The sequence below is a fragment of the Bidens hawaiensis genome, unplaced genomic scaffold (genome assembly GCF_021521415.1).
Source record: "Bidens hawaiensis isolate Kalapana, Puna unplaced genomic scaffold, B.hawaiensis_p1.1 tig00006085_1, whole genome shotgun sequence".
Classification (NCBI taxonomy): Eukaryota; Viridiplantae; Streptophyta; class Magnoliopsida; order Asterales; family Asteraceae; genus Bidens; species Bidens hawaiensis.
Genome location: NW_027491404.1, coordinates 434,708 through 439,899, shown reverse-complemented (window position 1 = coordinate 439,899; position 5,192 = coordinate 434,708). Strand labels below are relative to the sequence as shown.

Below are 5,192 nucleotides of genomic sequence, written 5' to 3'. Positions count from 1 at the left end.
GGCTGTTATAAGTTCTCTCTCTTAAGGTTAATGGTTATCATCTAATACTCTAATAGAGTGCATCATCTAATTCCATTTAGGTTATTATAGTACTAAAACAAAGCTTATGTTTTGATTTGATACGACAAAAAAAGGAAATATAAAAACAGAAACATACAAAAAGAACCTACAACAATATATCAATGTCACTACATTTATAAATCCATCGTTCATGGCTATGATTTTTGCTTAAATTCCAAGTATTAAACAAAACAATTATTGTTTGTGTCACAATCAAATTAGGGGAACGCTGTTAGTTAGCTCTATTGAATGATTACTAGTTGGTTGAGCTTTATTAGTCTAGTGATGGAAACCAATTAGAATACCTAGAATCTAAATGGCAATGCTCAAATAATTGCAGAGTTGGAAGCCTCTTGACATATATTAAATTGGCAACGTTATATGTACATCATTATTGACCTAGAGCATGTTGACTATGTATCAAGCAACCTTGTAACACTATGAATAAGAGGGCCAATGCTTCAAATTGATTATCAAAGAATATCTATATGATCTAATAAAACAAATTGTGAAGATTCCTAACAATTAGTGGAATCAGCTTTTTAACTACTAAGCTAAGTAACACCTAATCTCTAAAATGTGACATATGACCTTATTAACTTCAAAACTTGTGTAAACACAACATTTTTGCTTCAAAACTTCAAAAGCCTTTCCCTAATGGCATACTCCAAGTACCAACAATACAACAAAACATTTTAAAGGAAGACAATAAAATGCAATAGTAATAACAAGATTCCATGAAATAGTATAATATTATGCCAGATGCCTTCATTGTATATTATAAAGAAATATAAAATCTTAATAAGCAAATTCTCTAAACATTTCTCAGAAACAAAATAAAAAAAATAATAAAAAGGGAAACTGTAAACTCGTCTTAAGTCTAAAAATTCACCCTTTTTAACTCCCATTATCACACAACACCATTCATTACTTTGATAAAAAGAACAAACAAACAGACTATACAACTACTTTAAACATATAGTCGTTATACGGCCTTCCCTCCAAATTTTGCTTACCCGACATCAAACAGGAATGACATCGAGCTTCGACGAGTCATCGCATCTCAAAACAATTCCCTCCAAATTCACAGGAAGAAGGCACTGGGTCCACTGGCATTCAGCTGACACGGGCTCGGATGGTGGAACAATCATTAACACGTTATTTTGTCGGTGCACGACTCCCATCACGCTCACAGTACTACCTTCTTTGATATACCTGAAAATTTTTATTTCAATTTTTATAGAAAGTAATACAAATAAAGTCTATATGTATTTAAGTTGAGATATATATTATTATATACCCTTCTTTGAGGCGCATGATCCGATCGTCTCTAGAGATGTTTCTGTCACTCAACCATGTAAGGAATTGTGGAGATGATTCAATGTTTGACGGGTCCGCTTCTAGAACAACGGATTCCTCAACGTATGGTATCACGCGGGCCCCATAACCGGTTTTAACTAATGCGCGTAAGCCAGATTGGAAGTCGGATATATAGAAATCCACCACATGCCTCTGCAAATATTTATGCAAAAACTTCCTTAAAAATTTAATAAATATACTGTTACTAATTTAAGACTTGCATTTCAGTTTTCTATTATTTTCTCTAAAGTTTTAATGTGGTCCTTTGTTTCTTTACAGAAAGTTTAGAATCTTAATAATCAACTAATCATGAATCAGTGAAGTAATCTTCATGATACTAAAAAGTCAACATGTATGTCTTCTTTTTGGTATTAATATTTAATTTATTAATTCAAAGGAGAATGTTTGCTTTATGCAAAAGCTAAATTACACATGCAAATCTTTAGAAAAATATAGGCTTGTGTCCTACAAACCTAACAAGATGTATAACTTGATTGACAACTAATGGTTTAAACTGGAAGCAAACATTTATATTTTGTAAATAAAAACTAATAAACATTCTAACCTCCGTGGACCGCAGACCCCAGGTGAAACGTCGGTGTGTGGGATTTGCGGGTTTTGAACCCCAACCGCGATATTCATATAAACTTGTGGATGTGTAAACGCATCTGGGAACCCTCTGGAATGATGATTCTAGAGGAACATTTCCACAAGTAACCACCTTCAAGAAATCAACATTTGCCATTTATTTACATTATATATAATACAAACTATAATTTTATCGATACTTTATATGCTATTTACCAAAAGGTATTGGTGAAGTGCACATAATACAAGCTAAACAAGGCAGAAGCTCATGAAAATATCAATTATGACTTCTATAAAAAACGTATAAATTTTAGTTATTTTTAGTAATGTATAAAGAAAACATTTAGTAAACGGTATGAAATCTTTTTAAACAGATTTGCTTAAAAGGATTACAAGATAAAACTGATTTGCATTGTAATAATCCGTTCCATTCCATGATGGTATGAAAAAGTTGTTTTCTTTTTTCATATCATCATGGAATGAAATGACTTATCATAACATAAATCAGTTTTTTATCTGTAGTCCTCAACAAAGAAAATCAGTTTTTCATTTGTAGCCCTCAATAAAGTAAATCATTTTTAAAAATTTACTCGCCTTTCACCAAATTTTCTTTTTATATTTTACCATAATAACTAACCCTTCACTAAACTTTCTTTTTATATTTTACCATAATAACTAGAAAATATACCTTTCTTATAGTAATCTTAATTGAAGCTTTTCCGGAGTTTCTATTTTGTTTCGCTTAATATTATTTGCACATAAATGCACAGATATGCATATGAAACGGCTAACAGAATAAGTGCAGGGTAATGTATTTATATAGAATAAAATGAACATACCCCTGAAACCTTGACAAACTGTCCGTTTTTCGCAGTTCTAAGTTCAGTATCAGGATAGTCGTCAATAAAATCTATCGTAGATTTCCTACCCCAACATCCACTCAAGCTGCCACATTAGCAAAACAATTAAAATTAAAGCAACACCGACAATAAAACCACTTACACCTAAAAAAACCGAACCAAAAAACCCACCTGGAGAAAGACCGCCCTTCTTCACGACGAAGGTAAGTAACTGCTTGATTCTTAGCCATGGTGGTTCGTGACTTACCCGGCACTGCACCATCCGAACCAGGCCCCTTTCGTGGCGCACCAGTTGAGTTCAGCGGCCCGGATGTAATAAGCCCGGTGGTCGGCAGAACCGGGATGGGGCCAGAGTTGTGTCGAGAACTAGGCATGCCTCCACCTTGTGGGCCCGAGTGTTTCCTAATGGGCTCACCATGTTTATTTAACGGACCGGAACTAACTTTCTTCATTGAAGACGAACCCGGACCAGCACCAGACGAACCCATACGGTTACCCGTCGACGATGCCTGGTTGGAATGAGCCGAGTTCCCACCACCAAACGACCCGGTTCTCAACGGGGCATTAGATATCGGCCCGGACTTCCTCGGTCGGGAACTCACATTTTCCACATCAAACATTTTCCCAAGTTCACCAGACCTTTTAATATCACCACCAGTGTAAGGCACTGCAGTGGACGACATAGTCGGTGTCCTTTCTTTCGGCTGTTCGGGCCGTCCCGATACATACAGCCCATTATTCAGTTGATGAGACGGAAACCTCGAACTCATTTTTCAGTACACACAAAAACTTGTATTTTTTTATAACATTCAATTCAGAGCAACAAGATTATACGCATAATCAAAACCTATACAAAAAACACAATATAAATCAAAATGAACCACCTCATTTAATTGTACTAAATCAAAATAATATCCAAAATTCATGAGATTTAATCAATTTTTTTAAATAAAATACATTTAAATCAGATTCAACTACCGTAGGTTATGGATCCAAATCAAAACATTAAACCAATCAATCTGAGATCGGAGATGATACTGCACTGTTGAATTACCCACCAAAAACCCCCAATTTTTTTAGCCCTAAAAAGAGTGAATTGATTGAAATCGAAATATAAATCAAAGTAAAGTTGAAAATAATAAATAATAATAATGTAGGTAGCTACTACATACTCGACCGGAGATGAAAACCCATATCGCAGATTTAAAAAAGATTAGTACTTTGTACATACCTTGTGACCAAGTATAATAAACAGGCTGATCATGAGAGAGAGAGAGAGGGTTTTAAATTGGGGATTTATTTGTTTTGCAAAACCGATTTGTAAGTTACCCTTGCTTGATTTGATTGCTAAAACTGCACTCATATTTTGCTATATTGTGGACTAAAAAATGTTTTCCAACTCCTTCACACTTTTTGTTTACCTACTTCTATATTGAGGTATTGCCAATAATCATCCTTTCTTTCGACTCAACTTTCGGGTTTGGTTCGGGAAACCTTTTTACCATGACGAGGGTACGTGGAGGGTGGTTTTATATGTAACAGATGATTGAGATGGTAAATGTGTTATTAATGAGATTTGAGTACGTGTGATTTTGTATCGAGATGAGAATATTGTGCCTGATCATGGCTAAGCGTGATACAGTTGCATTTCTTAGTTGTGTGAACGGTCACGGGTTTTTGAATGTTCGGTATGATTGGTTTTTTTACGTAGTTGTATGTCTGGGACTGTGATAATAAATGCACCATCAGACGCACGTGATTATATATCAGGGCGGAGGTTTGACTAAACAGTTTGTGTGCGCGCACTCACACACGTGTATATCCGTTATTTGTAAGAATATGAGACAACTTTACTATTATGACTTAACTAGTCACTCAAACTCGATGTTTATATACCGCCACCTCTTTCTCTTTTTCCCGTTAGTGTGTTACCGCCCAAATGGGGTCAAAGGGGGGGGGGGTCCACCCCTAATAACAACCAATCACCTTTTTTTTTAAATTCTAGTTAAACCATGTTGCACTTGTTAAATGATATGTTAACTAAAGTTCATTGCATACGTGACATTGTAATTAGGCTTGCTAGTTAGACCATAACAAATAGCCTAAATATGAGCATTACTAGCTCACTAAATAATAATAAAATTATTTGAAAACGCGATTATGAAATATAAATGTAACAAAAAAATCTAAAATATATAGAATGAGAGCAAGAAGAAAGTTTAGAAATGATATGTAAATACGAGCAAAACCACACATGCTAAAGAATTTGTAATACAAAGGCGAACATAACATGGGGGACCTAATATATATATGCAAGAGTCGAGA

The 5,192-nt window shown here is 34.7% G+C and overlaps 1 pseudogene across 1 annotated transcript; it reads right to left on the bottom strand.

The window, feature by feature from the left end:
• Window positions 1-871: 871 nt before the first annotated feature.
• Window positions 872-4,140, bottom strand: LOC143631510 (putative membrane protein At1g16860; annotated as a pseudogene). Its single transcript, XR_013153369.1, has 5 exons — window positions 4,099-4,140; window positions 2,847-3,714; window positions 1,985-2,140; window positions 1,361-1,572; window positions 872-1,275 (listed from the first exon to the last, which is right to left on the bottom strand). The product of XR_013153369.1 is annotated as a putative membrane protein At1g16860 (transcript).
• Window positions 4,141-5,192: the final 1,052 nt, after the last annotated feature.